Genomic DNA, 13,267 nt, shown 5'->3' with positions numbered 1-13,267 from the left:
CTCTGGAAATTTCGACCACCTGGGGTTCATTAACGTGCACTGACATCGCACAGCACACGGGGCTTTAGAATTTTGTCTTCGTCGAAATTTGGCCGCCGCGGCCGGGATCGAACCCGCGTCTTTCGGGCCAGCAGCCGCGTGCCGTAACCACTGAGCCACCGCGGCGGTTGGAACGAACCGGAGCCCACCGGTACTGTACGTGAGCAGCAAGGAAATTTGGTTTGGTATAGGGAGTTTAACGTCCCAAAGCGACTCATGCTATGAGGGACGCCGTAGTGAAGGGCCCCAGAAATTTCGACCACGTGGGGTTCTCTAGCGTGCACTGACAACGCACAGTACACGGGCCTCTAGAACTTCGCCTCCATAGAAATTCGACCGCCGCTGGCGGGATCGAACCCGCGTCTTTCGGGACGGCAGCCGAGCGCCATAACCACTAAGCCACTACGACGGCACCAAGAAAATTTAGCCCTATAGGAATTATTGTGGATATTTTCACCGCCACATTTGTTTTATTACACACAGAACAAGGTTTTTGTTCAACATATAAGGAACTCACGAGTTTTGCTCAAGCGCGCACAGTGCAAGATTCCTTTACAGTTTTCGCTCAGTCTTGCATGAACTTCACTGAAGCAGCAGTTAAGAACACGCAATTCAAAACGTCGGCCTCTGGATTTTCGAAAGCGGTGCATTCCAAAGGCGACGCAACATTGAACAAAGGACCGTTATCGGTGTAACGCATGTTTCATGTTGTAAAGGCCAGTTTCGTACGTCATGGTTGAGAAGCTTACAAAAGAACCACGCCGGTGCCTGGTCCACTGGCGTCAGTGCGATGAATGGTGGGCGCTTCCTTATCAAAGTGGCGCAGTACGGGAGGCAAAGTCAGTGCCTGCTTCAGGGCATGGACACCACTTCATACTCAGCGAACCCCACATAAAACGCCTCGGAAGTCAAGAGTTTGTGTAATTGGGCCGCAGTAGTAAAGGCCGACGATGATAGAGACGTAGTACGGGCACTTCACGACAGCGTCTATGTCGCCATGACGACAGCGAGGACCGGTAAGCCATTTACGAGCGATGCTTGGCGTGTAGGCCGCATCAGCGACAATCTTATTACTTCAACTGCTCTCACACGGCCTGAAGAGATTCTCGGAATAAACTTGTCTCTTCGCTGTTTTTGTTACATATTTTGTATTATATAGCGTTACTGCGCGTAACCCCTTTACCGAGAAAGATCACGGAGCGAGAGCACTGCAAACAAGTGGCCGGACGCAATCGCGCGTATTAAATATCCTTGCTCCTAGAAACGGAGAGTTGGGGAGGTTCTTGCCCTTCGTCGCGCGCGCCGACGACAGTGCATGCGCTGGAGCCGGGGTGAGGGTGAAAGCGGCTGGCCATTACTTCATAGCCGACGTCATCATATCGACCTGACCCCCAATTTAGCACGCTTCAGAGAGCGCACTCGAAGCCGGCCTGTCGACACTGCCATATCCGACAGCGCGGCTCAGGGCCGATTCGACTTTTGGACGCCGCCGCCGCTCGGCGGGCGTCACTTCGTAAGCGCCGAAGAGCGGCTGGAGACGCGCAGTGTATAGCTGAAAAAGGGCCTAGCCAACCAATGACGGGTGGTTACGTAGGAGACACGGGTTTGAACGAAATGTTCTCCGGATCGATGTACAATTTACTTTGATTTTTGTTTTCTTTTTGAAACGCGACGTCTGTCGCAAGAGCGAGAAAAGTGACCGCCAGTAACCAAAACAAGAAAGGCAGTAAAGAAAATGCACGCTGCAGACACTGCCGAGCTGCTGAAATAATGACGTAATGGTCGATGCGACTTGGGAAAAAAGCGAACACGTCCACCTGTTGCTGCCCGCAGAGTTTGAGAATTCACTACACGGCGCTTATGTTTGCAAGACGTTTAAAATTTTTTAACAGCACCCTATTTCTAGTAGCATTTCGACATCAAAAGTACCAACTATTTACACATACATATCGAACACCAAGAATAAGCTTTGACGTTAGCAATTTACGACGATGGAGGACGCAGGAGAGAGAGAGAGAGAGTATGAAAAAGACAGGCAATATGCGTTCTTTCAGTCTTGCGATATTTGTGTTCTTTTTTTTCTCAATATCTTTATTCATGGCATATTTCCAGCTCCGGCTATTTAACAAAAAATTCTAAAGAACACTTATTAGTGCCGCTTTCTTCTAATTATTTCAACTACATCATGCTTTCGCACGACGTCACACATTATGCATGCATGAGCGAGAATATAAATGCATGATTCGCGCAAAACAGGGGGAAATTTTGAAGTGACTGATAAATTTCAGCCTTGTTTTTTTTTTCATTTCCGCATGCAAAATCTATCGGCAGAATGAGAATCCTACCGCCAGCCAATTAGCCTAATGCGTCTGATCAAAAGTGAACAGCACAAGCACAGGGAGACGCATCGCTGGCCGCCGCTTCGCGCCGCTACTTGAGATTGGCCTTCACGGTCCGGTGGTGTCGCGCTTTTAACAGCACGGGACAAAATAAAGCGAGCAGCTTAGCGCCTATCACGCAGCGGTTGAGTATTCGCAGAATATGTTTGCCTAATTCTGAGTTTCTCAGTGTGACGTCCATCCTGAACGACACGTCCGGTCACGCAAAACTCTGGAGGAAAATTAGATACCAAAAGAGCTTCAGCATAGGAGTTCTTAAAATGGCTGTACCTGCCACAATCACCTGGGAATTTTTCACTTCCTCAAAAATTTCTATGCCAGGGAAACGCAGTGGCGTTGTCTCTTTCGGTGGCAGTCTAGAACGGAGCTATTTGTGACTAAAGCTGACCATTAATCAGAACTGTAACGGCCTAAATCCCATCCTTAACGGTTGACGAATTCCTCGGCAGTATGCTGTCATCTAAAGCTGCGCGAGACCTAAATAATGAGCACCAAAATGCACGCCATTTTGGTGGATGCAGCGTTTGTAGACAAATGTCTCCCCGTCGGATTCTCATTGAAAACCACATAGGACAGCAAATGGGCAATGCAGGAAGACGTATTTAAGTCTTATCCATCTGGGCATTAGTTGAATGAAGCCAAAATGCAGCTTGCTGTGACATTGAACGTAGCAAAGGATGACAATTTGGACGGACTTTGCATATTAGTAGTGTGATAACTAAGCCTATAGCGTGCCGCTTCTGAAGCATGACACCTCATCGTTTGAAAGCTATTGGAAACAAAGCAGTTCTACAATGCTGATTTCAAAGCTCGGCTACTGATACAGCATTCTCTTTTCGCCTCTGAAGCCCAGAAGTAAGCCATTACACAGTATCCGGCTCTTTGAGCCGCGCAGGAGCGTTCTGGAGCAGCGTTTTTCTAGGTAGCCATTCATATCTTCTTGCGATGCTGATTGAGTATATCCGGTTGAGCTCACGATTGTGACCTCGAGATATAGCTGCACAGCTTAATTACTGCACGCAAAACCTACGGGTCTTATTGTACAAGATAATTCAAACGGAGACCATAGAAATAAAGTAAAAGGCCCATGAGACCCTGCTCAGACTGTTTACGGCAGACTTCCGTTTGACCATGTTGACGTTTGACCTGTCAGTGACGCCAGAAATCGGCGAAGTCGGTGGAATAGTCGGCATAATCTGTGGATGAGGCCAGATGAGTTAAAATGCTCGCGACTCTATTTTTTTTGGAACGCAGTACAAAACTAATGCGCCAAGCATGTAATAGCGCAAATTTAGGCGTCCGAATGGCTTGGATTACTAAGCTACGATACATTAAAAATTGGCGACAAAAGACAAGCTGCTAGCGCAACAAGTCTGACTGTACTGCCACCGAAAGGCTGACTGCTGCAAAAGTGCAAAACGAGACAAAACGAACGCCACTATTAAAAGCAATGGATAAGAGCGGTGAACTGCCTTACCTGTCCCATGCCAACATCGAAGACACTTTTTTTTCACCTCTAATGAGGGACGACAGCCACTAACGAATCCTAATAGGGAACACTGACGACATGCCAAGATTTGCATGACGGCGACACGCCTGTGTTGAGTTGGGGAATTTAGTCCTCGCCGAGCGCCGGAGACTGGGCGACGCAAATGCGCTCCGACGAGACGCTAGCCAGCGGCGACAACTGCTCTACCGGCAGCGGTGTTCAGTGTCGAGTCCGAGCTTAGCAAACCCGTGGTTCGTGTCATAGCCGCGCTTCAGATAGAGCGGCCGAAACGGGAATGAATCGCGGCCGAAGCAGCAGCCGGTGTGCGTCGTGGGGAGGGGATTCGCCGGCCGCGCCCGACACCCGGCGTGCCGGGGGAAGAGGGGAAGGCAGCAGCGCGCGCCGGCCCAGCCGTGGTGGTGGGTGTTCGCCGGGGCGTCGTCGGCTCTCCGACTCACCGACCGCCGAAAGCGAGCTGCTTCGCTGGTGTCCCGGGCGCCGAGGTTCGCTCGCTCGACGCTGCTTCGGCCGGTGCCTTCTTCTTTGCGCCAAACAAAAAACGAAACAAAAAGCACGGGAGCAGCGCCGCGTGGCCTAACCCCTCCCGCAGTGCCGCTTTGGAATGCCGCAGTGGCCCTAGCCGTTGGCGGCCAATCACAGGGGCGCCGCGGGCGCCCCGTCGTGAGCGCGGGAGCCGGCAGAACTAATGGAGCTCGCGGTGCCCCCTGCGCGCCGGCTCCGGTTCTTCTTCTCCTCTGTCGCTCGCCGACTGGGCCGGAGTGCTCTCCACTGGTCGCGTGTGACGCGAGCACTCGTGGTTTGCCGGTTGGCTTTTTCGCAAGAGAAATGTGTGCAATTCGAAATAGGGCAGCCAGCGAAGGCGGGATATGAGTGCGTTGAGATGTGTGGCTGAGGCGCTCGTGCACTGTTAGATTAAGTTTATCGCGGTGAAGCGAAGAAAGGGCGGCAATTAATGGAGACGAGATACGAAAAACCTGTGCAAAATGGTCCACGCTGGAATGCCAACTGTTAATAAAAAGGACACAAAACTAACCAGGCAAGCATGTCAACGCACACGAGTTATTTTCCTTTCAGGCGATTGCGTAATGCTAGCATTCTAAGAGCCGATGCAAAAACTTTTTACTAAATTTGCTCGTGTGTAAAAATGATGGCATTAAGACGCTTTATAATGTGTTGCAAAAATTTTGTTCTGATTACAAAATAAGCTCCTGCAATAACGTATTTTCTTATTCTCAGGAAACTTGCTGACGTCATCTCTAAATGCAAAGTCAGAGCTAGAGGGCCATTTCCGGCTTCTTGCGCATCAGTCGTGAGTCTACTTGAAGCTCAGAGACGCAATAGTCACGGCGCTAGGAGCGTCACAATTTGTAGTTAAGCACAATAGAACGCAATCCATTTGGCCCCCTGCAAATTATTTTATGATGTGTGAGCTATTTAAACTCTGGACCCAGTAAAAAAGTTTAACACTTCTTTCTATCTCTCTCTCTACTGTCCCAGATTTCACCATAAGTGACATGAAGACGTACGCATAAAGGTTTCATTTAGATCTGCTGACACGTACAAATGGAAGAAAAATGCAAATGATTCACAGTATTTGCCTGTTTCCTGCAAACTGCTATCTGATTACGGCAATCGGTAAGTATCTCTCAATTCGCGGGAGTTAGAAATGTTTCACAATGGAGCACGCACTCAGTCTGGCTCAACGAAGGCTACTACAGAGCTGCCACTTGCGTTCAAGAATCCGAGACAAGCGTGGTCATGAAGCTAGGGTTCATTCAAGATACTTTAAATATCTGAGAATTATCAAAGGGTCGAATTTTGTAAGCTTCCTTTTCCCTTGACTTTGTTTTGCCGCCCCCCTCCCCCCTCCTATCATTGGCAGTTGGCCTGTGACGTCAGGACTGATAGCTGGCAAGCAATGTTGCTCACCATCTCTGCTAACAAAGGCAGGGCTGTCTACTGAGGAAAATGTGAAGGAAAGAATGAAGAAATGAAGCTTATAGAAATACGGACCTGGAGATCCTTCAGTGTAGACCTGCAAGCCTTCAATTTTTCAACGAGAAGCGTGCTTCACCGCCCACCCACTCTGTGCGCAGCGAAGCATGCTTTACAGTCAAGAACGCTGAAAGATCTTGCCTTGCGTGCGAGGGGTAGAAGCTGCTTTCCGTTGCCGTTTCAGCGCCAGCAGAAAACCTCAATAGCGCCAAAAAGCACTAGAGTGACGGTCGCAAAAAATTCTACATTCTTGCATTGCCAGTATTCCAGCGCACTTTGTGACCTATCTTGTCAGCCTGATAGGCGACAGGCTTAGTTACTTTTATTTTTATTTCTTTTATTACCTTTCATGGCTCCTAATGATCCAAAGTGACTCGATGATAATCATTGCATTATCCAGTTTAATTGCCAAGGTTTTTCCGCTGTGGCTGTTGTGAGGTTGTGGTAGCACGCCTCGAACTTTAAAACTTTAAATAATTGCTAAGAATATTTCTCCTCACCTTCGTACATTAAAGGTTTTTGTAGATGTTAAATGAAGCGGAGTGCAGGTCTCAGAAGCAAGGGTGGCAGAGTTTCTGAAAGGACGGGGCGAACAGATAAGGGTTGCTCATGGGCGCAAAATTTCCCTCTCACCGAATAAGAGACAGAAAAATAAAGGCATCAAAAAGATCAAAAAGCGTCGGTTGTTCAGCAGCGCATGGGAAAGAACGGTGCGCTGCGCTTCATACAAACTGAGTGGTGGCCCACGGAAAAGACATTCTCCGAAAGGAGCAGGCATATACAAAACAAAATTAACACCATCAAAGCAGCTGAAACAAAATGCTTATAATATTCGGGTGCATGGTGACCCGGGCGTCAACAAATGCCAGAATAATGAAGCTCTTATTCGAATCTTAAGGCACAATCGCTTTACGTTCGCTAATAAGCGAAAGCTTTATCGCTCTCGTTCGCATCCTATCAGCCAAACTCCTGCAACGTCGCAGCAGGTAGCTAGATGCAGTTAAGAAGATAAAATGAGGACGCTGTTGCGGTCTTCCAAGGGAAGAACAACGGCGGCTACGTAACACCGAGTCGGTTGCTCAGCGTCCGCGCCCGGCCAAATCTGTTTACGAGTGGTAACATGCAGAGACACTCTCGACCTCGTTCCGGAATCGAGAACACGGATTTCCTTGTCCCGCCACCCTAACAACGGACGGGTCGGGAGAGGGGGCATAGGTGAAGGAGAGGCCCGTAATCCATTAAGAGGCTATCTGCGTGTGGCTGTTTCGTTGTATTCTCTCCTCCCCCTCCCCCTCCCCCCTCTTTCCTGCTTCTATCGTAAAGAAGACAGGGCATGCTAGTGCAGTCAAATGGAGCTCCGACCGCTGAGGATACAGAATTCCACACCAGGAAGACATCCGAGCCCTCTTTTCATCGATCAAAAAATTTTTGGCCGCCCAACTCCTGTGCCCTCGCCAGTGCTGTCCCCCCCGTACTCCACTCTCACCCTAATGAGGCTCTCTGTTCCGCCCCGCCTGCAATTAGTATATCGCGGTAGGGCAGCTGGCAGAGAGGCAACGCTGACGATCTTCGCGCTGAAATTGCTACGCATAAATGTGAGCTCGCTTTTCTAGGTACTTTTTATTTTACTCCTGTTCACTCTTCTTCTTGGGCGTTGCTGCATACTCTTATTCGACGTGGTTCTTGTTGCCTTTGTTCCCTCTTGAATTCAGACTGCTGCGCGTCTTTTCAAAAGTTGAGCGAGATTCTGCTGAGGAAAAAGCCTCGATTTAGATAAAATTTTGGTCTGTGCGCAGCAGTTAAGTGCGTTTTGTTCTGTGAGAAGTACGACACAACAGCATGCGTCCTCAGACTTCATATTGCCGCGTCGATTATTCCAGATAGCCGTAAATAAATTTCAATTGAGATCAAACGTCTTTCTGACACCTAAAAAGGTTTTTTTGATGCAAGTCACATAAGCTGTGTCCAGCGCGACTTGCGCCAAAGGGTTTTTTTTTTCTTCAAATAGAAAATGTCATGCAAACGAAAACTGAAGAAACATTGAAGATACCGCTTGGCGAGAAGTATTTTCAACTTCACGCCAACATCATTATGAGACAGCTACATACCGACAGAGTTTTGAGGAATTTTCTCTATAGCGAGTGCAATCGGCGTAAGTATTGACGTAATATGTCGTGACAGAAAACTATCGCATTCTTCTGCTGCACAAAGATGATATAATTGAGCTCCACACTGATCCTTTCTTCTATATTTTCTTGTGTGAGAGTAATAAACTGCACGGTTTATGCGTGATCCCGTCTTTCCCTCCAACCACCCTTTCCAGGGCTACAAATAAATCCCCATATGTGATGATACCCTTTGCCGTGCCCATTGGTTAGGGCGCTCGGCCATGGAGCACGTCCACAGCGGCTGCGTTTCGATGGAAGCAAAATGTTAAATATCCTCAGGTGGTCTAATTAATCCGGAGCCTTCTACTATAGCATCTATTTCTCTTATTCTTATTTCACTCCCACCTTCCTCCCTTCCCTAATGACGCGGTTGAGGTGTCTACCATTTACTGAGCCTTTCATTTTCTCAGAACCCATATCACGGATCATTCACCGCGCTTACTCGTGTGAAGCGTGCCAAGCTTGCCCGGCTCGAGTTACATGCCCTCAGCCCCTTTGAGCAAAACGCCTTAACAGCCTCCTACGAATGCTTTACGCTGCACCAGCCACACGACCATCTCGCAATTCGTTCAAAATAAGGGAAGAATTTCTGCCTGTAGTACCGGGCGCGAATATGCGTTGTCGAGGGTGAACTGGCAAAGGTGTTCGTTATCTATCGGCCACTCTCCTATCCCTGTCCTGTCGGCGTCTCTTACTGAGTCTTCATTCACTTTCTCCGTAGTTTGGCCACCTCTGGTGACTTAGTCGAGTAATCACAAATCCAGCTGACCTAAAAAGCTTTGCCGTTTCGGCAGAACTGTGCACTGCTGCCCACGATGCGCAAAGAAAGCCAGTGGTCTCCACTGACAACGCGTGTGACGGCACATCATCACTCACCGCAGGCCACTGCCTGACGTTGCTCTTTGGGGAGCAAATCAAACTATGGCCTTTGAAGTGAACCGGCGCACGGTTATGAAAGGCACCTCCACACCACTTCGCTTAACGGTTACCCTGGCTGGCCTTACCTTCTTTGCGCAACTCAATCTATACCTCCTAACACCTCTTCCTAGTGGCATCTGGCTTTTACGAACGAGTTTTCCTATTCAACGCTGTTACATAGTTGCCTTTTGGAGGCACAATTCGCTTCAACCGCTGCACTGCGTAACAATAGGAAGCACTTGACTATTCACTGGTTACAGATTACAACGTATGTGCGCGCAAAATTAAACTTAACACCCATTGTATTTCAAAAAAGAAAACATAGTCGCCACCATGCATGCACGACACTGCTCTAAGACTCATATTTTTGGACACTAAATTGGAAGTTACAACCATCGCTAACCAGTCAAGGGTGCAACCTTTCCAACGTGCTAAATCCCTCAGCAGCAGCTCCCACCGGGAGCAAACGAGACCCCTAACCTCGTGTTCCGAACTTTGCCGTTCTGCATGGGCCGTCACCTGACGAAACGATCGTGGTGTGGAGACCGGCGGACTAGGACGGTCTCGACATCAGGAGTACTTCGTCAGGTGAAGACCCATGTAGTGAAGCAAGGTTCTGAACACGGGGGACGGGGGGTCTCTCTAGCTGAAGATAATATGTGCGGTAGAGTGTAGTGAGGACAAAGAAAACAATAATAATGGTTAATACACACTCTAATATGTTTTGTAATAAGCTGAGTAATGAAAAGCGGACAGTATGCGGAAGCAGTCAGTGCACTTTTTTTTTCTGGCTGGAGTATTTAAGCACGCCTCGTACCTTCTACCAAGTTATATAAAATTGAAGCGCACAACCAGACGAGGACGGTGAAAGAGACGAGAGACAAACAAGAGCTAAATTTCAGCAGTTTCTAGTGAACTGCGAAGCAGCATATAAAGGCTAATCGTGGCCCGTCATCACACATGCGCAGTCCGCAAGCATTCAATGGCGACGCAAGTATTGTAATTCGTTGCGAGATAAAGCAATGCGCGGCTTTGCCACGCTGTTTCCCCCTAACCTATCTATTATCTCGCCGTCCATTGCTTTATCCCGCAAGGAATTACAATACTTGAGTCGTCATTGAATGCTTGCGGACTGCGCATGTGTGATGCCTTATATGCTGCCTCGCAGTTCACAATAAACTGTTGAAAGTTAGCGCTCGCTTGTCTCTCGTCTGTTTCACCGTCCTCGTCTGGTTGACCTCTCCAATTTTCAATCATGTCTCACCAACCCGCCCAAACAACCACTTTGCTGATCTACCCAAGTGCTAACAAAATGTGGCACAAAATAACGATATGATGATGAAAATATTTATTGACAAGAAAGAGGGGTTGGAGTTAGGAGATAGGTTTGTCTGGTCCTTAGTACGGGCCTCCTTTGGCAAAAGCCACCGCCCAGGCTCTTTCGACGAGAACACGTTGTTCTTCGACGTTCGAGCTAGGGAAGCTTCCCATCTTTCCCACGTTGGCTGTTCTATAGCGTCTATAGCGCTATTTATCTGGAGTCTCGTACGATGCGATAGAGATCTGCTTTTTTCCCTCAACGTTTACAATGTGAAGAAAATGATTCTGGAAATTTGGTGTGGAGCTTCGCCGGATGATTGCAAGACATGCTTTGAAGGTTGTTGTTGTTGTTGTTGTGACTGAGAGAAGGATGAAAAGGAAATTGCACGGGCCTGCTACTGGCTTAAGCCAAGCCACCACCGCTGCCACGTGCAGATAGAGGAGAGTTAAAAGAGCAGAGGAAAGAGAAAAAGGAAAGAAAAGACGCGCGTCGCAGCAACAACTGCGTCCGCCGGAGCGGACGCTGCTCAAAAAACAGATAAGCGGCCGAAGCCGCGCTCGCCGAAGCGAGATCAGAGATGGCACTCCTCTGATTTGTTGAGCACCCTAGCGGGACCCGGGTGCATTGGTCCCGCGAAGCCTAGATGTTGGAGTACGTGAGCAGAGTCAGTTTTTGTGAAATGCTACCTTGGTTTTACTAATGGCTTTCTACGAAACTGTTGACCTGATACGTTTTTGTCTACTATAGATTGCCGCATGCATACATATTTGGCAACAGAATACAGGGGCTGTTCTGAAAGTAGTAGGACTGGTTTTGTCCTGGGCGAACGGGCGGACGAGAGGTGGTCTGCGCGTGCAGGATCGTTGAAGGGGGATATTGGGAATGCTGGGGAAAATCGGCAGCAGGCTCTCAGCCGTTGAAGAGAGGAGGTCGCTTGTACTGTGAACCCCTGTCGAAACGTCTCGTCACGCAGAATCGTCGAGTGTTTACTGGATCAGCGATACGCGATCAAATTTTGGGTAAATCTTGGTAAAACGGGCAAAGAGACTCACAACATGATTACGGAGGCCTACGGTGACGCTTCCATGGGTAGATCAGGTGTTTTTTGAGTGGCACAAGCTTTTCCGAGAAGGTAAGGAAATAGTGGAGGAAGGCGACCGCTCCAGACGCCCCTCGACCAGCAAGACTAACGAAAATGTGTAGCGAGTGAAACATTTACTTAACAGTGATCGTAGAATGAGTATCAGAATGATTGCTGATGACTTGAGCATTCCTCAAACCCATGGCAGAAAACTTAGCCATGAGGTAAGCGTGCGCGAAGTTGGTGCCGGGAGTGTTGTCAGAGGAGGAAAAGGCCATCCGGTAGGATCTTCTTCATCATGTGAATGAGGACCCCGATTTTTTGCCCAGCACAAGGCGGCAACGCTGCCTCAGCCCCCCTACAGCCTCGACTTGGCCCCGCCAGACTTTCTTCTATTCCTGAGAATAAAATCGACGCTCGAGGGGAAACATCACGGATCGGTAGAGGTGGTTCAACAGGCCGTGACGAGGGAGCTAAACGGCATTCTGGTCCAGGCATTCCTGGAGGCGCACGAAAACTGTAAAACTCATTGGCAGCAGCGTGTAGGTGCGGAAGGGAAATTGTAATCGTTTGTGCTATTCTCTTGAATAAATCTTGTTTAAAAAATTGAGTCCTACTACTTTCAGAACAGACCATGTACATTCAGTTCACAAGCCGCCGCGGTGGCTGAGTAGTTACTGCACTCGGCTATTGACCCAAAAGATTCGGGTTTGATCCCGGCCGCGGAGGCTGAATTTCGATGGAGGCGAAATTCTAGAGGTCCGAGTACTGTGCGATGTCAGTGCACGTTAAAGAACTCCAGGTGGTCGAAATTTCCGGAGCCCTCCACAACGGCGTCCCTCATAGCCTGAGTCGCTTTGGGACGTTGAACTATTATACACCAAACATAAGTCCACATCACAGACGGGACCTCCTGCTGCAGTAAAACGTACTAGTGAACTGCTTCGTAAGCGTTAGCAACCTTGTTAGCGTTTATAAGACCTTAAAAGCGCGCACTTCTAAGTGAAAGGTTTATTTGATCTTGATGTTATTTCCTCCTTTATGTTTCCGTTTCCCTTTACTGATTTCTCAGTACACATGCTCACCTGCGGAAAAATAAGCAGGTACGTGCATTGACTGTGCAGCAGTTCGATCGGTACATTGCTTCCTTCCACATTTAATGAAATAAACTGAGTTATATTGCGACCTCAAAGCATTAACTTGCGAACCAGTGCACATTCCCGTATTCACTGTGAAGTCTGTTTATGTGCATAAGGCATTATTCTCCCACTGTATTCAACGTGTTTATTTTGTTAGTGAATTATAGCACACTGTGTACATGTACTGAGTGAAGCGTATAACATAGTACGAACATATGTCTGTTATGCATCCTTCTTAACTGTGGACCGCTCCACCCTACTTACTTCTTTGTTGAAACTTTGTGCTCATATCGCGCTAATGTGCTCATAAAAGCTAGCGTGATTCGCGTTGATGTGTAAATCGATAGAAACATGGACAAGCAGTGGCATGAAGATAGCCGAGCAGCGCGTGCTAGAACACTCGAACGTCAACACAGGACACGCAGTGGCCTATTACGTGGATGTGGCACGGTCGTCGCCCTCCGGATTCTATACGGCACCCATAGTTCCCCAGAACTACAGCGCGAACGGGCTCTCCCATCGAGCTCAAAATTCTTCGCAGGCTAGGAGGTCGCCATTGCGTTGGCCGATTCGGACAGACCCTAACCCGAGGATGATCAAAACAGACCTGCGAGGTCTACCCTTTAGCCTACCATCTCCTAAGACAGGCTCTGAGGGAATCGGATCCTACTCCCAAAAGCACTGTTTGGCCTCCGGG

The 13,267-nt window shown here is 48.5% G+C and overlaps 1 protein-coding gene across 6 annotated transcripts in view; it reads right to left on the bottom strand.

The window, feature by feature from the left end:
- tau (microtubule-associated protein tau) overlaps nt 1-4,574 on the bottom strand; it is a 74,056-nt gene extending 69,482 nt beyond the window's left edge. For all 6 annotated transcript variants that reach the window (XR_016283487.1, XR_016283488.1, XR_016283490.1 and 3 more), the window contains exon 1: nt 4,386-4,574. The gene's annotated coding sequence lies outside the window, so the exon portion shown is untranslated. The remainder of the gene's footprint in view (nt 1-4,385) is intronic.
- Between the last annotated feature and the right edge of the window lie 8,693 nt (nt 4,575-13,267).

Source organism: Amblyomma mixtum, chromosome 6, assembly GCF_055824585.1.
Source record: "Amblyomma mixtum isolate Tamu chromosome 6, ASM5582458v1, whole genome shotgun sequence".
In the NCBI taxonomy this organism is placed as follows: domain Eukaryota; kingdom Metazoa; phylum Arthropoda; class Arachnida; order Ixodida; family Ixodidae; genus Amblyomma; species Amblyomma mixtum.
The sequence above is the reverse complement of the archived record's forward strand: the minus strand, read 5'-3'. Positions and strand labels throughout refer to the sequence as shown.